The 25,168-nt window shown below is 42.8% G+C and overlaps 1 protein-coding gene and 1 long non-coding RNA gene across 2 annotated transcripts in view; one reads left to right on the top strand and one right to left on the bottom strand.

Moving 5' to 3' along the window:
- Positions 1-1,299: 1,299 nt before the first annotated feature.
- On the bottom strand, positions 1,300-2,359 carry LOC134445846 (uncharacterized). The gene is made up of 3 exons (XR_010034360.1): positions 2,302-2,359; positions 1,912-1,989; positions 1,300-1,676 (listed from the first exon to the last, which is right to left on the bottom strand). It is a non-coding gene; the product is annotated as an uncharacterized LOC134445846 (long non-coding RNA).
- A 6,267-nt stretch (positions 2,360-8,626) lies between these two features.
- The window catches only part of arvcfb (ARVCF delta catenin family member b), a 289,566-nt gene continuing 273,024 nt past the window's right edge, over positions 8,627-25,168 (top strand). Inside the window, exon 1 of the mRNA XM_063194968.1 lies at positions 8,627-9,349. The gene's annotated coding sequence lies outside the window, so the exon portion shown is untranslated. The remainder of the gene's footprint in view (positions 9,350-25,168) is intronic.

Raw genomic sequence — 25,168 nt, 5'->3', positions numbered from 1 at the left:
GCCCAGATAGCAAAAATGTTCTGGGCTTTTTATGGCCCAGAAACCTTGGTTCATCCTGGAAATATGCCGCAATATGTAGGGGTTACTCCCGGGCCTAAAACGGCCCACAAGATTTTGCCGGAATCATGCCAGAAAGCAGCCAGTAGAATGCCAAGAACGTTCGACAGAGTGCCGGCACCTTACCAGATGTTTGCCAGAAGACCCAGAAATGGCCCATGAGCCTACCACAAGATTGCCAGAACCCTACCGATTAAAACCCATAAATATGCCGGAATGTATTTAACCTTCCCAATAATAATAATAATAATAATAATAATAATAAAGAATAAAACCCACAAAAAATCATGCAAATTGGCCATTTATTATCTTTAGTAGGCTACAACATTCATCCATTCAATAGATTTTGGAAATTGAAAATGTATGACATTTTAAACAAGAAAACAAAATGATCAAAATGCATTTTTTTAAAACTCACAGCCTTTCTTAAAATATCCCTTCATGTTTTAAATGGAATTTTCCAAAAAACAAACCAGAAGATAAACACGTTTCTTAACATATCCATTTGAGTTATTAAAAAAAACGTTCAGAAAATAAACAAAATAATAAACATTTTGTAACGCATAAACCTTTAAGATATCGGTGAGAAAAACGCACAAGACCTTGCAGTCGTACATTGTATTTTCTTCTGTGAACATGTATTAATCATGTACAAACATGTAAAATACATACAATCAGGGTGCGGTTTGTAGGGAGATTGTCCCCTCTTCTGGTTTTGATATTGTCACTTTTTCCACATGATTTTAATCATAGTTTAATGTAACTCCATTGATATTGTTGACATCTGAAACACATCCCCCTTTCTGGTTTTCTGACAAATCGCACCCGGCATACAATATAAAAAGTTGAGTCCTTTCCTGAGACGTTCTGCAGTCAGGGAGCTCCTGAGACATTTGACCCACAGGTACCAAACATACCTTTTAAGGCGACATCTTTGTCATGATGTGTTAATTCAGCACTGTGGCATAAATCATCTCAATTACAAAATACATAAAAGTGAAGCGAATGGGTATACAAGAGTCTGACTATCAACATTTTAAAATATCTTCCCACAACAAAGTTCCTCAAAATTGACAAAGGTGTTCCTCCAAAAAATGGATGCAGTCAAGCCACCGATGCAGCCTTTTCGATCTTGGCTACTTTGAGCATGTGTGTGTGTCTGACCTAGTTCACAGTCCAGTGTGTTTGTGTGTGTGTACCGTAGCATGCATGCGTGCAGCTTGGGATGCCATTGTGGTTCGGATGAAGGCACACCACACCTGGGGAGAAAGTCAATGCTGAAGGACAGGACTTGCGTAGGTGGGGCACCATGGTGGAATCATTGCCGTGTGTATCGATTCAGATTATTTGCCAACATCACCAGAGACTCATCTTGTTTGAGAGTCTGTGTATGTGTGTGCACGTGCGCCTGTGTCTATGTGCATGTTTATATGCTGGTGTGTGTGTGTGTGTGTGTGTGTGTGTGTGTGTGCTGGGCATAAAAAAGGGCAAATGTCTGACATTCCGTTCTTGGTCTGTGCTTCTCTTCCTCACCCCATCTCAGTCTGCTGCCAGGTACAGCCACCTCTTCGTACGATTTCCCACCTCCTAGTGGGTGGCCTGGATGCATCTCTCTATTTCTCCAAAAAGTAAAGATACAAAAATGGCATTGAATCAGCAAATTTCAATGATCATTTCACCTGCAACAACATTCTTGAACTCTTATCCCTGAAACGATACATTGAGATTTGATACAGTTCATTTTTTCATGGGACAACAAATACATTTCACTTTGACACATTGAATAGTAGCCAGCGTACAACAATATAACTACTTCAATTCAACTTCAGAATGCATCCATGTAAATCAACTTACTGCTTGAGGATGTCTGTCTGGCCCCATGACGAAAGTCCCCCTTTTGGTCCCTGGCTGGAACGTGGCACATGGACTGACCTGTAACGAGAGTGAGATAGTCAAATGTTTAAGTCCTGTTCTACATATACACAGGGTTAAAAAGTTCAGTATTATGCAAATTATATTATTTCACTGACATACCTAAATAATCAAGAAAAACTAAACAAAAAATTGGCATAAGTTTGTTTGTAGCACATACACACTCAGAAAGATGGGCGGGCGGGCACGCGCACACACACACATTTGATTTTTTATGGACTGACCTTATACAAGATTGGTAATCAAATGCTTGTGTTCTATTTAAAGACAATTCACATGATTTCCTTTATTTGATGTAGAAGATCAACTTACTGTTTGAGGATCTCTGTTGATCCATGTCACTGGAAATTTCTCTCGGGCCCCTGGACTGACCTGTGACAAGAGCAATAGTCAAATGTTTGGGTCATTCTAGGTATAGGGGTCTGTTAAGTCCAGGCAGGATTCACTTTCACTGTACAGTCTGCTCCTACAGTTATACACTGGGTTGTTAATTAACTTTTTTCTCCACCAGCCAAAATGGAAAGAATTTTACTATTAAAACACACACTTAATAATGACTCAAAGTGGCTAGTAAGTTGGTCTTTTCTACATATGCTAAAAAAAAAATTCAACTGTTCACTAGGAATGCTGATTATGGAGGAGTGCTGTTTCACTTTTTTTCTCATAAGCAGGTGCACTTTGGCTCAAGGAAATAAAGTTGCTCAAAATTATGGTCAGACTTAGCTCCAGTGACTGTTGATAAGGCCTGCCAAAGATTCCAAGGCACACTGATGGTGAATTTAAAAAGCCTTTAATTAAACCCTTTAAGACCTTATCACTAGCTGGAGCTAATTCTGACCATAATGTTAAGTCCTTTTTATACATACAATAGACACCTTTATATTGCATCATTTTCTTATGTAAATCAACTTACTGCTTGAGGATCGCCGTCTTTCCTCATGTTGTAGAGCCTCCTCTTTGGTCCCTGTCCCTCACCCGTGTTAGTGAGCTGATGGACTCTCCTGTGACAAGAGTACATGGACTATTTTATTGCAAATCTGATATTTCTGTTAATCACATTACCTCGTGCATGTGTAATAATAAGGGCAGCTACTTTGTGTCCTCAAAGATATATCATTCACGTATGTCACAAACTGCCCTCTTTCGTCTGATAACGACCTAAGAAACTGGTGGCTATATTGCACAAAGCGATGTGGACTCGAGAATAGCACTAGAACTAAAGCTCAGGGTAAAGCAATAATCCGTGACCTGACATTAGTCATCATGTTCTCAACGAAGTGGGTGGCACCTGACCCTACGATAACTGGCATGGTTGGAGCATTGCCCAAATCATCAATATCGCCTATTCTGAAAAAAAATAATTTCTGAATGCAAACCTCAGCAGGCATCTGAAATCTAGTCAAACGGGCTGTCCTAAGCCCGTACGATATGTTATGACCAAAGGCCATGATAGTACACCAACGATAAATTGAGAATAAAATACGGTAGTCTTGGCATATCAAACACTGACGTTTGCCGAATGTCCAAAAAGGATTAGCTGCCATCTATGCTAGCAAGGGTCGCTAGCTTGTCCTCCAAACCAGTTAAAAGCCATGACATGACATAACATGAATTAATACGTACTGAAACGCCTGTCAAGAGACCTAATGGCACTTAGTCATGAACAAACATCTGAAATACCGTAGGCTAGATGTTAGCTATCTCCAAAGGAAAATTACCTCAAGAAATGTTGCCTCAGCTTGTAGCACAGGTAAACACAACAAAGAACAATGTAAGTGAGTAGGCCTACAGTGTAGCCTAGTTATTAGGTAAAAGTATAACAATCGTTTTACTTACCTCAATGCAAATTATTTACACAGCACAATATCCTAGTTCAGTAGTAGATCGAGTCCAGGTTCGTTACTAGACTACTGTACTGTCCCGCCGAAAAGTTTCCTAGGATGAAGTCGGTCTCACCTAAATGAGCATGCGTGTCAACCGTCTCCGTAGGGCAGGGCCGCTGTCATCTTTGCCTTGGGCCCTAGGTTTAAAAAAAGCCCCCCCCACCCGAACAAAATGTTTTCTGGTAATATTCCAACTTGCCGGGAAAGAACCATAAAGTATCTGTAGCTCCGCCCTCCTGCACCACCGATTTTGTTATTTGGGTGGCATTCCAGTGAAAAGCCAGAATATCTCTGGCATTATTCCCACGTTGCCATTAATTTGCCGGAATCAACTGAAATCGTACATTCCCCAGAGAAATACCAGAAAGATCCAGAAAGATGCCGGAAGGTTTTGCTATCTGGGCGTTAGCCATATCAGTTATGCAATATGAAAGATGCGGGCATCGTTTTTCGGCGGTTACACACATTTCAAAAACACAACATTTTAAAGTCTTGCACAGCTCAAAACAACGTCACACTTACCTCGTAATATGTTGAGGGTATCCACACATAAACCGAAGTGTCCAAAGTCCTTCATGTATTCTTGAAAGGTCTGCAGAATGTGTTTTGTGAAGCTACTACCTTGAGAATATCTAAATTACGGTCAAGACAACTATTTGACACTAAAGCCCACCAAGTAGATTGCCGAGTGCGTCGCACCATCAGCTATGATTATTTCCATAGCGAGTAACCACAGCTGATGGTGCGACGCACTCGGCAATCTACTTGGTGGGCTTTAGTGTCAAATAGTTGTCTTGACCGTAATTTAGATATTCTCAAGGTAGTAGCTTCACAAAACACATTCTGCAGACCTTTCAAGAATACATGAAGGACTTTGGACACTTCGGTTTATGTGTGGATACCCTCAACATATTACGAGGTAAGTGTGACGTTGTTTTGAGCTGTGCAAGACTTTAAAATGTTGTGTTTTTGAAATGTGTGTAACCGCCGAAAAACGATGCCCGCATCTTTCATATTGCATAGCTGATATGGCTAACGAGGCTAACGTGATATTATCAAACTTTCTCAAAACGCATCCTTTTGCCTTGATTTTGCTCTAGAGTGACTGTATTTCATCCCAAACATGCAAAAAACAGGCAAATTTGTTCCAACTCCGGATAAATCCTTTAACGTGCGCACTTTGGCGCATTTGGCGCGAGAACCATTAAAATGTAGGCTACCCCTCAGTCTGGAAAACAGCAGGATACAAATGTTTGCATATGCGCTTAAAAAAGACGAGTAGAAAAGGGGCGCACTGACATGTGCGAGTAGGCCTAACACTTCCATTCACCCCTCTCTTATAAAATGTTACGTCCAACCAGCACGTGCATTTGTTGTTATCAATTGCCTGAGAAACCTCCGATAGACGAAAAACTTGGGCAAACGTCGGAAGGTAAAGCATGAAATGAACAACTGACCATGAAGGCTTTATCAAACGTGTGAATATTTTTTGATTCATGCATGCGCCGATGCATGTTGAGTGGGGACTGACGTTGAGCGGAGAGAGAGAAAGAGAGCGAGATGCTCCGCCTGCCCAAATTCTCAAACCACGCTACGCTCTAATAAGGGAAGTGTCTGAAGTCGGGCGAACGTTAAGGTCGATGTGGATATTAGGCAGCATTGCCGCATTGACCGCCTGCCTAGCGAAAACATACTCTATTTCAGCCTCTGCATCCATTCCCTCTCTTGACAAAATGTCAAATCACAAAACCAAACAAAGGACAACGTGCGTGTTGCAAAGTGAGATGAGAACATAACTGAGGTACATTTCGAGTTTTGTTTGTATAGGCTAAGCGTGGCGCGCTGCTGCACCATCAAAAAAGTTACAAAAATATTAAACATCAAAATCAAGTGTTGCATTTCTGTAAGTAACATAATACAACATGTTTCCTGACGAAATATGTTAATGTTTGGATATTAATTGGATAATGTTTGATAATGTGAGACAGTTCTTATAGGCTACCTAAGCGCTTTGAGTGCTCGAAGGAGTGGAAAGGCGCTATATAAATGCAGTCCATTTACCTACTGGAACCCTGACCCTTCTCTCTTCGTCTCTGTCTCTCTCACACACGGTCAGCATCTCAGCATGATATGATCTAAGCCTAATAATAATAAGCCTATTTTTCGTTGGTGAACTAATATCCCTTATTTCTCTGTGTTGTGCTTTGATGTCAACACCTGGGGAACAGGTTGCAGTGGTAGGACTATATCTGCAAAATCATTTAGTACACCTACAAAATGAATGTAGGCAGGTAGCCTAAATGCAAAAAGAAAGCATATATAGGCCTATATATATATGAAGAGTTCAGATGCAAAACCCCCTAAGTGCCATTTCAGAAAATAATCTTAATTCATTTTTATTTAATACAAAGCTATCAAAATTGCATATTTTTTCATTTTATTTATGTAATATAACTATTTATATGTATTATCAGGTACATGAATGTAAACCAAACCAACAACGGGGTTCTGTAAAAATACAGAACTGCAGGTCTTCAGAAATGGAGTTAGGGGGTTTTGCATCTGAACTCTTCATATATATAACATTTATTTTCTTTTTCTTTTTTTTCCCTTAAATTAAAAAAAAAAATCGTGGGGCGTATCGAACCGTAGGTCATATATCGTGATACAAATCGAATCGTGGGTTGGGTGTATCGTTACAGCCTTAGAGATTACATTACATTACATTACATTACATTTCACTTAGCTGACGCTTTTTTATTCAGAGCGACTTACATTTACTGTTTTTCAGGGTATTGATTACAGTCCCTGGAGCAATGGGTGGTTAGGTGCCTTGCTCAAGGGCACTTCAGCCATGGAGGGAGATTTAGGGAGAGGTCAGGGGGGATTTGAACCGGCAACCCCTGGATTGAAAGACCAACTCTCTAACCACTAGGCCACGGCTGCCCCAGATTAGCTATTGAATTGGACCTACAGTATCAACAGCTCCTGATTTACAGTGACACTGCTGTATTTCACTATTACAATGAATACAGCTAAACCTGTACACACTCACAACCATACAATAACCATAGAACATAGTGATGGTAATTTTATCACACTATTTTACCTTCCCCTTCATGAAGCCGGCCCACACACTCCACGCATTCAAGGAGTTGAACTCAAAGTAGTTAATCATGTCCTTGTTCTCCTGTGGCCTTGAGGCTTAATGTCATTTGATGATCGTCATTTTATTCAACAGATTGCATAAGCAGCAAGGCAGTCATAATAAGCGGTTAGGGCATCAGACTTGTATCCCAAATTTTGCCAGTTCGACTCCCGACCCGCCACGTTGGACGAGGGAGTAATTATCCAGTGCTCTCCCCCATGACTGAGGTACCCTCCATGACTGAGGTACCCTGAGCATGATACCGTTCCACTGCATTGCTCCCTTGGGGCGCCATTGACACCAGCCCACTTTCATGGGTGAAGCATAAATGCAATTTTGTTGTGTGCAGTGAGCACTGTGTGCTGTGGAGTGCTGTGTAACAGTGACAATGGGAGTTAGAGTTTCCCATGTGAGCTTTCACTTTCAATTCAAAGGTCATGATCACATTTGCCATCAGGATGTTCAATGGGAAAATAATTGCTCTGCCAACATTGACAGCAGTGAAACTTTGTATTCTCCTCAAGGCTGAAGGCCACAAGCAACAGGAAAGGAGGGGAGGAAATATGAGTTCCACCCAACTGGGGGTGCTTTCCAATATGCGCACTCCTGTCCTCCCTCCCTTGCACACTTGCGTCCTCGTGATGACGTCACATGGTGAATGAAGAATAATCTCCCAAAACATTGTTGTGGCTAGGCTGAGAGCGGAAAAACGTAATTGTTTTCTACACGGAGGCAGGGCGTCAGTGAAACGCGAGGCCACAAGCACACGAGTAGGGAGTCCGCATATTGGAATCCACCCAGGGTGTCTCTCCTCCCACCATAGTTATCCCATCCTGGATAGCCTACTGCACATGCTTCAGGGTCCCTCGCATCTGTGTCACCTATCCTTGAGGTCCCTCATATTACTCACTTACAGAGTGCAACTCTGATTGTCATCTGACACCATCATATGTAGCCTACCAAAGGGGATTAGAGCCAGCCTCTCTGGTAGAGCTGCCACGCTGATTCTCAAACCCCATGCCTCCTGGGGTACAAAACTGGGGCACGCCCACAACACCAAAGTACCAGGCTCGTTGGCAAGACAAGATGCCTCCTCTTTCCCTGGGCCCCATCACCACTGGACACACAAGCACAAATGCACGTTTGCGCGCATGCACGCACGCACCCACACACGCGCACACACACACACACACACACTAGGCCTGCATCAGCCCTATCATTTTTACATTATGCCAACAGACACAAAAATGTAAATGGCTCCCTCCTTTCTTTGCATTGCATGCTTGCATCTGAGGACGAGATAGAGAGATAAAACTCAGAAGGGGCGACCAAGATGCGACAGTTTACCTCCCTCCCTACACAAAAAAATATAATACTTCAGGAGGATATTAATCAAACATGAAGCCAACGCATCCCACTACTGCAATATTATTATGATTGACGGGTGTAAAGCCTATGTTGTGGCCAATGCTCACCTTGTCTTGCTAGATTATTAAGTGTAACCAATCAGAAAATTTGTTCCTCGAAGGTTGCCCCGTAACAGGGGGCGGGGAAAAACTTACTTTACCTCTGATAGGCTTGCTGCTGCCTATGTTGTTTCAGCGGTTGAAATGCTGCGCTGCGAGTGAGTGATATCGACAATTATAGTTGAACTGAATCGCCTGAAGAAAGGGGATAGTAATTTCAAGACGACCTATTCAAGAAATTTGTTTGGATTTTGCTCCTATATGTCCTCCGGTTTTAGCGGTGCTGTTTTTACGCAAAGGCATGTTTGGCTAACCTACTGGTTTGATCCGCAGTTTGGAGACATCCAAAACACCTGACCTATCTCCTCACAGCAGAGGTTGGTTGCCTCTGTCTTGGTTTTAAGATCCAGGAGTAAAACAACGTAAATAACTTAATGGACAGAAGTGGGATCAAACATTTACACGTTGTGGATGTAGCCTCCCTCAACTTTGGTTTTCAATCAGACATGATAGTCTAATATTACGCACTTCGATTGCGAAATTCCAGAATGGCTTTTTTTGTCAGGGGATACCACGGTATAGCCTACGGACACTAGCACGCTGCTTGGGATTCCCATAACTTCACAATAGGCTAGAGCTCTATTTATTTCATAAGTGGGTTAGAACCTCCCTCTGCTCCCTCGGATCTCCCACGGATATACACAGTCCAAAAAAGAAATTCCTCTCTATTAAAAAAAGCCAACTGAGGTGAAGTATCCGAACAGTACTGAATCAACTGGCGAGATCCTACAGCTGGCAAGTTTACGCACCTCTTCATCCGCGTGCGGCCGTTCAACTCGCACCCTCAGGCAAGGGTAGAAAAGGTAGGTTTAAATGCTTAATTATGTCCTCTGCTTCTGATGAATTTATCGTGGAGTACACACGTAGCGTGTTTAACCGATCGACCTATCCAGAAGGATTGTATTCTCGTTTTACGCGGCGCTACACGCATTGGAAGGGACTGATACAGCTTTGGCGTGTTGGTGTGAAAGCTATGTTTTGCTGTCAGATTCATCAAGAACAGTCAGGCTTTAATGCACAAGCTTCATGATTAGGATCGGAACAAATATCATGCACGATTGTAATCAATACCCCCCTCGAAATGCGAGAACTATTCCTGGATGAATGTAAAAATGTATTGAGCCATGTAGGCTACATTACTGTATACTGCGTGAGTGTGGTTTGGCTTATCATATGTTAGTGCAGTGATTTGTGAATGCAAGTGAAGTCTGTTTTTTACGTTCGTGTCATCACCTGAAACATCCTACTGTATTGGGACCAGACTACTGGGCATCACTGCACCCCCCCGTAGCTACTCAGCTGCTACTGTAAATATTTATTGCGACAGTGGTCCTCTGTCCTCTGCATGAAATTTTAGTGTGCTCCTTCGGGGGTTGTCTTGTATATGTGACTATATCTAGGGGGGTGGGGAGTGGTAGTGGTCTTTAAAGTAGATTACAATGTGTCATGCATAACGGGCACGTCTATGTATTTGTGTATCTGAGTTGGTGTATATATAGTTCAGTTTAGCATTTTTTTCCCCATATCTGGACAACATGACCAAAATATCAAAAAAGAAACGTCAAATGTTTTCCCCAGATTGTTCCTGAAATGTTATAAATATGGAACAGCAGGCTGCATTTTAGGAAGCTTATCCAGCTCAACCCCCCCCCCCCCCCCCCCCCCCCCCCAACACACACACACACACACACACACACACACACACACACACACACACACACACACACACACACACACACACACACACACACACACACACACACACGCACACGTACATCAGAGAAAGAGAGATAAAATAAGCACAAAATCTAACCCCATGCACCAGAGGCCATTGGAGTGGTGGATTCACTTTACATGAGTCCCTCATGAAAAAAATAGATGCAGCTAGAGAGATTTGGCGTGCATATTCAGTGTACTATGAATGAATATAAATAGCGGCTGTGATCAGTCACAAGGTCACGCTCTGCCAAGCTGCTGGCTCAACTTGTGCTTCAGTGACACTCTTCCCTCACTCAAGACTCAAGACACAAGACACTACAGTGCAGAGCACAGTGTGTGTGTGGTCCTTTCGAGTGTCCTCTGCATATTATTTCAAATGTTGGCTGTTGAGGGCTCTCAGACTGACACACACATGCGTATACACATGCGCATATACACGCACACACACACACGCATACGCACACATGCACGCACATGCGCACACTGCTGTTTTTTTATTTTTTTTTACCTTACTGCTTTTCCTGTTTTTTTTTCATTCAGTCTCCGTAGATTACAAAAAAAGACTTAGTGTTGTGGCAGGTTGACATGCCACTGGATCAGAGAGTAAATAGCTTTTGGCCATCTACAGTATGACTGTATGCATTAGTCTGCTCAACCAAAAGAGTGCACATTGCATTTATATCACTCTTTTGAGTTAGCACCACTTGTCAAAAAAAGCACAAATGAGAGTTTTTTGAGAACTGACCTGCAGAATTCAACACTGCATCTTTTACTCATATACAGTATAGAATGAATGTATGCAATGCATTCTATCCATTTGACTAGTTCATAGATAAAACATTCAGTGTTTCCCATACATGGACCATTCTGCGGAGCAGTACCTCAGAATGAAAACCATGCACTTGCCCTTGCCTGTAGCACCAATGCCATTTGCCTGTGGGAGACACTGACATTGCATATTACAATTCCTGTAGCATTCCTTCCTATCCCGTAACAGAGTGACATAGTGCTGCAAAAGAGGGCCCTTGTGAACAGGACGCAGCTGACTACTGCATAATGATGAAGCTGCACTCTTCATGCTGTAAGGCAGGGGTCCCCAAACTTTTTTCTCTGGGGGCCACATTATCGCTCCTGACTGTGATCAGGGGCCGAGATCAATCATGTGGGCTGTATACTAGGCCACTGCCTGTTATAGCCATAATTTCTAGCACAAAATAGTTCATCATTACAAGAGATTTTCAAAAGAAGTGAGTACTTCACATGTTTCTTACTTTGAAATACCACAGATTTTCCTTTTAATTTCTAATAACCATATAATAATAGCAAGGAAAGGTTGGAAAAATATGGTGATTGACAGTTTATGAGTGATACAATAGAAATGACAGGCCTGTTTATATTATAGTGAGATGAGAAACTATCAAGACAATGAACTTCTGGTGATTCACACTAGGTTCGTGAAAATTAAAACTGCAAGGCCTGTTGATAAACAAAATAAAATATTTAAAAATATATATTTCATCATTATTTTTTATTCTGTGAGGATTGCTTCTTTGGGCCAGTTCAAATGGTGAGGTGCAGAGAGGTGGAGGGCCGGTCAAAGGGGTGTGGCAGGCCGCATCCGGCCCCCGGGCCTTAGTTTGGGGACCCCTGCTGTAAGGCGAGCTTTCCCAAACCTTTTTTGTCTTGCGTAACCCCTAAAGCAGTGGCCTCCAATTATTTTCCCCCATGGGCCAAATAATGTAGCGCTAATGAGGCTGAGGGCCAAACAAATCACCCGACCGTATGGCCACATATATGTTTTCATTTGTTCCAACCTCAAGGTGGGCCAAATGTTTGTCATCCCTGGGCCGGATCTGCCCCTCGGGCCGCAATTTAGAGACCACTGCCCTAAAGCTTTTTTCTCATTCCATGAGTACCCCCTCACTGGTGCTCTATAATTCTTCCTTGATCCCTATGTGATTATGCTCCATACATTTGTTATGACATTTTTCCCATGCACGCCCACATAGTACATGTAGTGTACCCCTGGTTGGGAATCACTGCTGTAAGGGTCACCTGGCCTTGGTGATTTAGAATGAGACTCTTGAAGCTTGAACATAGAAATGTGTTGTCCTGATCTAGTGATGCATTGATTCTAAAGGAAGGCTTGCTCTGACAAATCAGGGGTGCATTTCTGGAAAGCGTATTAGCAGTTAGCAACTTAGGTAGTTGCCAATGGGAAACTGCATTGCAACCTTCAACAAAATAGCTACCATAGTTAGCAACTACGCTTTCCAGAAATGCACCCCAGAAGAGCAGCACGGCAATCTGGAGCATGACATTGATGTTGGAGAATGTCCTGGAACACAGGATTGACTTGAATATGACTTGGCGATATTGATCAGTATGATGATGACTGTATGACTGCCATGATGAATAAATCTATGATGCTTTTTTGTGTTGTTTTAAAATGGTTTAAAACATGTCAGGGATATGCTCCTTAGTGTTGTATATAGGCAGAAAGGCACATTATCAGCATGCGATGCAGACGTCTATTCTTGCAGCAAACAAAATCTGTCTGACTGGGTTTACGCTGACGCGCTAACAGGGAAACAAGAGGGTATGATTTTAATGATGCTGCGGCCGGCCAGGCTTGCCTTAAAGGTGCACTGTGTAATCTTTTTAGCAGTTCATTTCCAGAATTCATGCTGTCCATTCACAAATGTTACCTTTTTAACAAATACTTACCACCACCATTAAATTCTAATTCTTCATTATGACTGGGAAAATTGCATTTTACGTGCATGAAAAAGGGGATATTCTCCATGGTCTGCCATTTTAAGTGTCCAGAAATAGGCATTTTTACCTGCAAAACTTACCATCCTTTGGTCATACTAGGAGATATTGGTTTATCATGTATTCATATTCATGAAAGGATCAAATTTGACAGTAGGCAGCACAGTTTCAATGAGCAGCATAGTTGCAATACCTACTCTGGCCACAATTTTACGCGGTGCACCTTTAATATTTGTGTGTGTAAATTCAGCCTTATTACTGTGGGGACAGACAGGAACAGGATAATCTCTGCATTGAAATGCATCTAATCATGGATGGGTGATGGGTGTTTTTGTTTTTTATAGCTGTCAATCATTCAATCCTGGGATAGTCAGAACACCACATATGCATGTTATTCTTATGTGTGACACATGAGGTAAATACTTAGTATGTAGGCATGCAGTTGATGGAGGTCTTTGATATTTGGAGTCTAAAACATTGGCACATGATCTCTAAAAAATGATGATTAACTGCCGAAAGGTGTGACATTATGGCTTGTGATTTACTCATAGTTTCTCCTGTGGTTGGAACCGGCATTTTCTGATCTCATCCAATAAATGATTGGCTCAGCTATGCGTGCGTGCGTGTGGTCAGATCCATCATTTACATTTGCAAGTACATACTGTATATTTAGTAGTCGTACTATACATGTATGTTGAGGCATCTCTGTGAAGTCCAGATCTTTTAGCATCAGAATGTATGTAATGCTGTTTGCGTCTCTTTCCTTCTCTCTGCGTTCAAAGGCTGTCTTTGAGGAGTGTTGGCCATGGTCTGTCTCCGGGGAGCAGGCTGCTCGCTCAGATACGTCCATCACGAGCCCAGTTCTTATGGTAATGAAGCTCTTTAATGATGGCCAACACAGTAGACTGCTGCTGTTTGTTTCTGCTCCTCTCTCGTTAGTGTGCGTAATCCCATCACAAACACAGATTACACCTGAGGTGTGTGTGTGTGTGTGTGTGTGTGTGTGTGTGTGTGTGTGTGTGTGTGTGTGTGTGTGTGTGTGTGTGTGTGTGTGTGTGTGTGTGTGTGTGTGTGTGTGTGTGTGTGTGTGTGTGTGTCTTATTATTCAGCTGTGTGTGTGTGTGTGTGTGTGTGTGTGTGTGTGTGTGTGTGTGTGTGTGTGTGTGTGTGTGTGTGCGTGTGTGCGTGCGTGCGTTATTATTCAGCTGTGTGTGTAACCTAGATTATGATTTAGGTGTGTTCGTGTTTGGGGAAGGAAGGGGGGTGCTGCTGATGGGTTTGCAGTAGAAAACACAATTACAAAATTGCAGTGTATTTCCGATGTCCTTTGTTGACTTGCTCTGCTGCGGCCTTGTCAATTTTGGATTACAGGACTGTTGCTAAATCCCACATTTCCGCTGTATTTGAGTGGGGTGTCGTCCACTATTGCGTGACAGTAGGTAATCCCCATGCGTGTACACACACACACACACGCAGGCATACACGCGGACACACGCATGAAAACGCATTTGTATGTGCCTGTGCAGGCATAATTGTGTGTGTGTGTCAGAGTCGGCTCTACCAATAGGCAGACTAGGCAGTTGCCTATAGGGCCCCATCAAAACTGCCCGCTGTAGGGGCCCCCAATAGTCAACCCTGCCATAGTAAATGGCGTCAAAAACAATTCAACAGGGCCTCATGTCTATATTTCACCTAGGGCCCAAATAGGTAGAACCGCCACTGGTGTGTGTACACACGGTATGTTTGGTGTGTAATCATAACCTGTCCGAGTGGGATTGATAGGAGGTAGGCCTATATTAGTGTGGCTTGTGAGATTCTGATGGCGAGTGGTGGCCTGGTAAGGGTGCTTGCTTGGTGTATCGCCTGCTCGCCTGGCCTGGCCTGGCCGGAGCTGGGCTCAGCGGTGGCATAACCCAGGATGAATGGGCCTTTATGGCCATGGCACCTGCTCGCGTGCCACCACCCCCGCTATCCAGGACACAAGCCTGCTTGGTATGCGGCTGGTGGTCCGCTCCACTGGGCAGCACCTAATGCTACTCTGCTGCTCAGGGGTGAGTTTCTCAAAAGGGAAGTTGTTAGCCTGTTAGCAACTTCGGTAGTTGCCAATGGGAAAATGCATTGAAAGCAACAAAGTAGCTAATGTAGTAAGCAACTTTGGTTTCGAGAAATTCACCCCAGCTTAGCCTGCCATGGCCTGACTTGTCCTCTCTGAATTTGTGGCACATGGTTTAAACTAAGCAACACCAAAGTACTTATTGGACTTTTCACAAAGTGTTTCTGGAAGAATTGGTTCAGTGTGACTAACCCAGTTGAACACAAGTTGAACACTGACTGAACAAAGTCTTTTCTGGAGTTCCTTTGCTGGCCTTTGGTTTTGAGAAATTCACACCAGGCTGGAAGTCAATCTACTTCCTTCCATTCCTTTCTTGCAGCCTGTGGCCTCTTGCCTTGCAGTTGCCCTGTCTCCATGGAGAAAGTAATGTTGCCCCGCTGCCTGTCAACTGGCACAGAGCGACGTTTTGGGGGCTTTCTCCCATTCCAACCACCCCATTGCAAATGAGAAAATGACCTTTTGAATCATGGTTTTGCATTATATCAAAAAAAAACCTTTAATCATCCATGGCTATGAGCCTCACGCCGTGATGGAGGTTACAGGAAAGGATGTGAGGAAGTACATTGATTTGCAGACTGACACTGTAGCTAAGGGGAATGGAGTCACCCCGCCGGGACTCACATCCAGACCTTCTGGGTTGCTATATTGGGGCACTGACCATCCGCTACACAAAAGTGCCAGGCTCGTTGGTGTGATGGAACACACCCACAACCCTAGTCATGGTCACTCCATCACACACAGCATTAGTGAGTTTGGAGGAGCAGGCTCGCTCTCGCTCTCGCTCCCCCCCCCCTTCCTGTTGTCTGAATGAGAGAATTCTGCTTCCTACAAGTGTCACTCATACACAAAAAAAGAAGACTACTTATTGCTTTAACTCGACATGTTTCTCTGTATAGTGCAAGCACAGATCTAGGTCTGTGAGAGCTTGGCCGTTCCATCACAAAGGTGCCCTCATACATGTTAAGTGTGTAGTCATGGGAGAGCGTGTTGTTGTCCATAAAGAGCTATTCATGGAAATGTCAGTTTGAAAATGTCAATGACTTTCAGTCATGGGCGTGCATGCAGAAACGGCTGGATTGGTTGATGTATGTATTTCTAGGAAGTGTACAGTGACAGTGTGGCTTACACACAGTGGCTATGACCCGGCAGCGCATCATATAATTGGCTGCACCAAGACTTAGATGATATCACTAAAGCATAAGATGATATCGCTGCTGCACATACTGTACCTCTGCGTTCGCGTGCATCAATTATTTCCAGATTTTATTCGATCACACACACCCCCTCCTGTCTTGGATGTGTATCTCCTCTGTAGGGTTTATTATGTTGAGTCTTGAGTTAGTATTAAAATATGCACTGACTGCATGATGTAGCATCATCTACCTTGTTCAGGCCTTTTCATGCAGAGTGATCAAAGTTATTGATAGAAATGAAACCGATCTATGTGAAGCACTATTTTTAGCACCAATGCACACAACACAAATATGAATGCGAGGATGTCATCAGGGTGAGGCTGCCCTCAGAATTGCTTTGCTTTACAAACCAATATGCACAAGGGCACCTACATTACCTGTATTCATTTCTCTCACACACACACACACACACACACACACACACACACACACACACACACACACACACACACACACACACACACACACGACAGTAATGTCTTGGCACCACGGGAGCGCACAGTTGAGACCCCCCTCTGAGTCCTCCACAGATTGACTTTGACTCGGGTTGTAAAATAAGGGAAGTTGGAGGGGTGGATGAGCAGAGAGACGGATCAGGATAATTCATATGCTCCGCACTCCGAATCTGTTCCGCCACCAGGCAACCCCATGATCTCTCCCAATGTGATTATATTTAAGGAACTCACGGATTACCCCCATCCATCCACACTAGCATAGCTTAGGAAAACATAAATCTGACTTCCAATTTTTTTTTCTTTGGTTGGTGGTGCGGGGAGTTTATCTGCCTAACTATGGCAGACGTGCGTTTTGGAAAAGCTCCTTCGCTGGTGTTTTATTCTATAAAGCAACTCTGTGTTTTATACGTACCGAAAAATGATGCAGTGAGTATAGCAGCGCTGTATGCTGCAGCCTTGTGTTGTGTTTTGAGTCACCCGATTTATCCAGGCTCTTGCTTTGTTGTCACTGTTGTTTAGTGCCAGCCCCTATCACAATATCTCTCTGTTGGTATGGGGCAGAGCATTTTGTCATAGTAGGCTCTGGCTCACATTTTGTCAGTGTTTTTCCACAGGGTGCCCTGAAATGACTGGCGAACTTGTCTTTTTTTCTCTTTGTCTTTTTTTAATGCTTTATTTTAAAAGCCAAGATTTAGCAGCAGAGTGTCTGGTGCTGTTTCTAACAACGGGCTGTGAATGCTCTGTGACATCTGACTTGGAGGTTAATCCGTTTGGTTTTGCCTCCCCCGGTGAAGACCATACAGGAGTGCATACTGTAAATGCAACTGAATTGTAACCCATATCGAATTTTCTTTAAATTCAACCAAAAAAAAGTTTTTTTCTGCCAGTTTTCATTTCTAGTCCCCAACTCTTATTTGGCTTGGAGTCAAGTTATTTGGTTGTCTCCCTCAGTGTCAAGTCACAAACAAAATGTTTTTTTGTTGTTGTTATTTTATTTTGTTTTGTTTTTCCTTTTGTTAGATTTGACATGGAATCGCACTGCAGAAACAGTAAGCAGTAGACAGTCAGAGGGTATGTCCTCTCCCTGCCAAAAGGAGTTATTATGAGCTCCATCCTTTGATTTTACTGATCAGGAGATGGAGCAGTGAACTGCTGCTCCAGCCTGCGTTGGTCAATGGCAATATAGATTTGTTTGTTTGGATTTTTTGTTTGTTTGTTGATTTGTTTGTTTGTAAATCAAATCACCAATCGCAGAAATGGACCTGGTAAGCCAGACTACAACATGAACAGTTAAGTATTTGTTAGCTGTAGCTATTCAGCTGTAGCAGGACTAGACCAACCTGACGGGCAAACGTATTGTGGCTGCTAGGTGAGAGTTTTTACTAGGCTTGTGCTAACATGGACCCCCACAATGCACAATATAAAATGCACAAAGCACTATTTAAACTAGCATATATTGTCATGCCAAACATGTATTTACACAGTGTTGTTTGAAGATAGTACATTTTGTGGCTGTGGTGTGTGCGACGCAATAATGCCTGATAACATTTTGTAATGTGTTGATTTCGAGCTAGACACGGCTAGATGAAAAGATGGATGTTGCTTTGGCAGAACTTTATTTGTTCCTTTCGCCTCCAGACGGATTAATCGGTAGTTTGCGGTAGCAAAAGTTTTGGCAGCCGCAAACTTGATCCATAGCCATCGTCACCACCCCAATGAGGGCAATATTTCAAAGTAGCATGCTTCCATTATCTGTGCGGCATTTCAGGAAGGATGGATTATCGATGTTTTCGTTTACTGCACCCCTCCCCCTTCACACCCCACACACTCCCTCCCTCTGTTTCCTCCTCACTTTCTTCATCTCCGCTGCTGGAAGGAATAGAGTGATAAAACCGAGCCACAATAAAGACTTGTAGTCTCAGCAGCCGCAAAGATAAGACTCACTCACAAAAATACCACCACACAACCACCCCCACTCCCCACCCTTCAGCCCCCACCTCAATCTCAGGGGTATCTGTGTCTCTGTCACCCTGTGTGCCTGTGGTACCCCACTCCCCCACCTCCCATCGCCATCACACCACAGCCCTCCTTCTCACCTCAAGTCTAAACACCCAGTAATCCTCCCAGGTATCCCTACTTCCTACTATGGCTCTGTACCATCTCCAAGGCTGGGAAGAGAGGTAGAGAGGTAGAGAGGTAGAGAGGTAGAGAGGTAGAGAGAGGGGTAGAGTGAGTGGGCAAGGGAGAGAGAAACAGACAGGCAGACAGGGGTGATTCTCACGAAACGTGCAACAAAGGTGTTTTGACAACCATTTTTTCAAAATGCTTTTTTGGTTGAATTTCTTTTTGAATCAGTTACATCAATGTGTACAGTTACTAAGCACAATAACATCAACTTACCTGACAACTTTTTAAAACAAAGTTTTTAACGTTTTATAGGTCCATGCAATTTTTTTCTTTCATGAAATATATTAGGACACTCAATTGTTCTAGCAGTTGTGTTCATTGAATATTGATAGTTGTACTAGGGGCTACATAAAACACTCAAAAAAGTTTTTTTTCTTATTATTTTAGTTTAAGAATTTTACCATTTTACCTCATTACCGCAATAGGATCATTTGTTTTCCTCTTTAATTTTAGAATACATCAGTGAAAACCTACAATTTCGGTCCAAAAATATACTGAAGTGAAAGAAACATGAAAGGTACTGTGTTCATAAAAAATATACATGAATACAGTTTTCCTTTAGTACTTTTTTTTCCAATTAAGTGCTCATTTCGGTAATGAGGGATATGTTTCGGTAATGAGAATGAGTTTTCGGTAATGAGAATAAGGAGAAATAAATTGAACTAAAGCCAAATATTAGTAAATGATGTGTTATTTGTTATTATTATTAGCACAACGACAGAGCCTCCAGGGCAGAACTAATCAAATGACACCTAATAAGATGATAAATATATTCTATATAAAACCATTCATTAAGCTACTGAAGGATATTGGGATTCAAGACTTAACCCAGCCAAATATGACACATTTTGTAAAGGAATCTTAGAAAATACATTTGCAATACAATTAAGTTATATTCAGGGGAACTAGAGAAGGTGGGGTCTGTGGCTGCCTTCAATATAGGCCTAAAGTGCTGGGGGAAATCCTAGTTTGTTTTATTAGTACGGCTCTCTGAGAACTTTAACGGCCCTCAGATTTGAAGAGGCCCCTCGAATGAAAAAGGCTCCCCACCCCTGCAGTAGGTGAATAGGCGAGGCCCCTCCTGGGCACCAAAGTAACATAGTACAAGGGGTGAAGGCCAAGGGGTGCACTCTGAAGTTAAGAAAGCCCATTGGGAAACTCCAACTCCCATTGTCATTGTTACGCAGCACTCCACAGCACACAAGTGAACACTGCACACTGCACACAACAAAATTGCATTTATGCCTCACCCGTGCAAGGGGGCAGCCCTCAGTGGCGCCCCATGGGGAGCAGTGCGGTGGAACGGTACCATGCTCAGGGTACCTCAGTCATGGAGGAGGATGGGGGAGAGCACTGGTTGATTACTCCCCCCACCAACCTGGCGGGTCGGGAGTCGAACCGGCAACCTCTGGGATGCAAGTCTGACGCCCTAACCGCTCACCCATGACTGCCCTTTATAGTTATAGTTATAGTTATAGTTCGTCCATCATCAAAACACCGGAGGTAGCCACCTGATGACCCCAATGAAGCGCATACATCCCACTCCTCATCCCCACCCTGAATATGATATCACAACTCACCACTGATCTCTCCAGCCAAAAATCTATAGTGGACCAGAAATCTAAATCTGTTATGAGAAGGGAAATCATGTCGCAGTGCGAGGTCGTGCACTGGACTTTTTTTCTGACTCGGCGCGCACCGGCAACTAGGAAGTAGGAAGTAGAAGGAACAGGAGATGACTAGAGTAGGTTGTATGGTATGCCGGTTCGGTACACCTTGATTTTAGGGTCACAGTTCAGTACATTTTCGGTACAGTATCACCATAATACTGTCCGGACCAAAGCCGGAATTCACTATGAACGTTATGTGTTATGAAATATCACTGAACACCACTAACTGTTTGAGTTGCACATTGCACACTAATGGCAGTCAGGGCATCAGACTCCCGATTCCTGACCCGCCAGTGATCTCCCCCATCCTCCTCCATGACTGAGGTACCCTGAGCATGGTACTGCTCCCGTTCGGGCGCTATTGGGGATGAGGCATACATGCGGGTGAGGCATAACTACCATTCTGTTGTGTGCAATGTGCAGTGTTCATGTGTGTGCTGTGGAGCGCTGGATCATGACAATGGGAGTTGTAGTTTCCCAAGTGGGCTTTCACTTCACTCACATTTTTTAAAAAGAAAAAGTGTTGGTTTTCAGGACAATATCAGACATGCCCATAATTAGTATAGGGTGCATGAAAAACAAAATTAAAACGTTGCAAAATCCTGCTCTTCTCTTGCAGTATTGTTCCTTTGAACTACCTTAACTTCCTTTTCATTTTCTAGCATGTTTGATACTTGTCAAAAGGTGGCACAATAGACTTGGAATTTTGAATTGCTGTTAATGGGCATTTTCAGCTAAATCAGTGCAAAGTGCATTTTGAGGCTGTTTTGATCCCGATACCTTTCCACTTACCCAGGACATCAAGAACTCACAGCATGACTAAAAGATGGGTACATGGGTGTTTGAGCATGGCTTAAGGATCAGAGTATGGGGGCTGAAACCTTCCTAAAGGCTGCAAAAAACATGCATGAGGAGTTTCTAATTTGGGAAAGGCAACTAGAGCATTCCTCCAAATGAGTCTTCTTACTAGTTTTGATTGAAATATTCTAAAAACTACTTCTCGCTGAATTCGCTAAATAGGCCTTTTCACTGCTATTTCAAATGCCAAGCCTTTTGTGCCACCCTTTAACAATGATCAAATTGGATCCAAAACTTAGATTTTGGAAGGAAGTCAAGTTAGTAAAAAAGGATACTTAAATACTCAAACCCACTAGGGTATGACAACCAAACACAGAAAGCAAAAAAATCTGTCAATTTCTGGAAAAGCACATGGACTTGAAGTGAGTCGATTTTGTCTCCCAACTTGTTCCCTTTTTGCCATCTACGCAATTTGACAACTTCACTGCGAGTGCTGGGTTCGTTGTTTGCCATTGCCTTTGCATTGGGTGACATCACTAGGCAGTTTGATTATTATTTTTTTGCATCAAAGGACCACATTTCGAGGGTGGAATATTGATTCATGGATTGGCATATGAGCAAGAATTAAGTTGCTACTTGCTCTCAATGAACTTTCACAACAGGGTTTCTGGCCCATAGTCGATTGTTGTTCTTCCAAGGGTGGGACAAAATATAAATGTCACCACAACATTTGCCAGAAAGGATGAGAACAGAAAAAATGGTCTATGAACAACACCTGTATGACCACTCAATTTAGCTTATGTAATGTATAGGGAGATGATCACTTTTACAGACAAACCCCCATTAGAGCTATTGCATATGTTAGGCATTTACTTTTGCTTTGTTTACTTACAATATTGTATATCGAATATTGATTCAATACAATTGCATATTTTAACCCGAAATGGATGCAATGTCACTTAACACTTTCATCAAGTGCTTTAACTGTAATTAAGTGACATAGTGACAATATTTATACTGCAAAAATATAATTTGTATTTAAGGTTGCAGTTGCATGTTTAAAAATGTAAATAAATAAAAAGCGAAATGGATATATGTCATGAAAATATATTCTAAATGTAAATCACCATAGAGTCTCATTACCGAAATTGACAATCCTCATTACCGAAAGGTACTTAAAACATTGCGGTAATGAGAATGTGTATTGCGGTAATGAGATGGCTCAGCACAATAATGCTAACTGTAACTTGAGTAATTATGACATGGCTAATTCATGACCATTGTTGAATTCTGAAAAGGAATACCCTATTACCAAGCGAGTTTAAAATGAAAAAATCTTTTTCATTTTGAAATATTGACTAATTTCGGTAATGAGAACCACTTTTGTCGTATTTGCATATTTTTGAGACAAATTGTGTCATTTTACAGGCACAAACAATAAGGCTGACTAATCATGTAGCCATCTTGAATCTCCTGTTGGTACACATCAATTGTAGGTAGTTTCAGCTCATATTGAAATTCTGATGGCTTTTAATTGTAGCTCTGAAATATATTGCGGTAATGAGAAGAAAAACTTGGGGACACGATCTTTTCTTGAAATATTCATTAGTGTTCATTATTTAATTTGCCAACAAGGAACACTTAATGAAACTTCAGACATAGACCAACGCTCTTGTAGTGTCATTTACGTATTTTTAATTTTTTTATTATGTTTTAACCTAATTCAAAGACCAGAAATTTTGGTCGGGACACATTTCGGTAATGAGAATTTGCCTATAAAATGCATAAAAAGTGGAAAATAAAAATAACATTTTTTAAAATGAACTAGTGTGCCAGAAAGTACACGTCTTGCTCTACAGTAATGTATATTATCAAAAGAATCCCTGTCATATTTAACCATTAAAACCTCATTGCCATTGATTTTTTTAGCTTCNTGAGAATCACCCACAGGCAGACAGACAGACCGAGACAGACAGAGCGAGACAGACAGACTAGCTAACTAAGGGAGGGCGAGGAGGACTAAGGGGTGTTGAAGGAGAGGTTACTGTGTTAAGCTTGTCTCATTTCCACAGGTAGCGATTCCTCTCTGGGTAATCCATCCTCCCTGCACCAGGGCCAGGTGTTTGTGGGCAGGCTTGTGTGATGGCCTGGCAGCCCCAGCACGTAAAGCCCATTCCCTCCCTCCTCCACAGAGTGCCATAAGAATGGAGGATACTAGGCTAGGTGGAGTTATAACACGCACGATTGGGGATTACCCTCCTGACTTTACCCCACCCAGACTTGATTATGTGGGGAGGATAAGAGCTGCTTAATTGGTAATCACTAGGCACGGAGGTGGTAAACACAAGGGAGTATTTGTGCGTGTATGTGCATGTCAGTGCGTGTGTGTGTGTGTGTGTGTGTGTGTGTGTGTGTGTGTGTGTGTGTGTGTGTGTGTGTGTTTCCACATATGTATGTGTGGCTGACGACTGCAACAGAACGCATCCTTCTCTTCCCTCTTGTCTTCTTCTCCTGCTGTCTGTAGTCTGGTATGATGATGGCAAGTACAGGCACTAAACACTCTATCTTTCTTTCTGCTTTTTTCTCTCTCTCTCTCTCTCTCTCTCTCTCTCTCTCTCTCTCTCTCTCTCTCTCTCTCTCGTCTCTCGTTTGCTTCCTGCCAAAACTCTGCTCCGCATCCACATCTGTACCCCAAGTGCTCAGTCTTGCAAGCAAATGATGGCATTAAAAAAGCCAAGCCAATTCCGATAGTCTTGAACGAGCCAAATTTTATTGCACTTGTTTGCATTGTTTGTTCGCTTTGCTCATTCCCCAAAGTGTATTTGCTTTAACTTTTGGATTTGTTGTTGTTCTGGCCTCTGCAATAGAGGGGGTGCTCTGTTATTTGTTTATTTAAAGCTTTTCTTTTTCATCTTTCGAAATTCTACCCTTTTGAAAATTGTTGTCTATTTCGCCACCGCTATTTTGGGAGCTTGCACACTCCTCTTTTATTTCCTGTCGGATACCCAAAAGGAAGATGATGCAAACTTTGTGTAATGCACCGCCACTGGCGCTCTCGGCTGCTCACGGCTCTGTTTTTGATGGCCTGCGCTTGAATGCGAAGCTCGTTACGTTACTTTTATACGAGTGAACGTGCCTGCTGGAGTGTCTCCAACAAACGAGACTTTGTGATATGTCACCTGAAGTGCGCCGTGTTTGTACGTATGGTGCCAACTACGATGACCTTGTACTGGCTTATGATTGGATGACGCCACTTGAGACTAACAAGCCCCTCTTCGATTCATTGCTCACAGCGTTATGCTGGATTGAATATATTAGGGTAGCAGCATGGAGATTTTTTTAGGATATACTTTATAACATTTTTTTGGAGGAGTGGGAATTATTGGGCCTTTTTTTGATGGCAAAGTATGAGGACTGGGGAGAGATTAAGTTGGGTTGGGTTGGGTTAGGTTGGGTTGGGTTGGGTTGAGTTGAGTTGGGTTGGGTTGGGAGAGAGACTGGTTAGGGCTGGATTCGAACCTGGGTCCCCACGGGCATACACTGTTAGTGCATTCAGGCCGACTGAGAACCGTGCCGGTGCCCGTTCCCGCACCTAATTGCGAACCGGCCGTCGTGTTCACGCCACAGATTTTTCGCAATGCGAACCGCAAAATACTAGGTTTTTCTCCGCGAACCGTGGCGACAGCGTGGCCGTCAGCAGGTTCATCCGGGT

Source organism: Engraulis encrasicolus, chromosome 3, assembly GCF_034702125.1.
Source record: "Engraulis encrasicolus isolate BLACKSEA-1 chromosome 3, IST_EnEncr_1.0, whole genome shotgun sequence".
Classification (NCBI taxonomy): Eukaryota; Metazoa; Chordata; class Actinopteri; order Clupeiformes; family Engraulidae; genus Engraulis; species Engraulis encrasicolus.
Note: the sequence above shows the minus strand (reverse complement) of the source record. Positions and strands in the feature narration are given on the sequence as shown.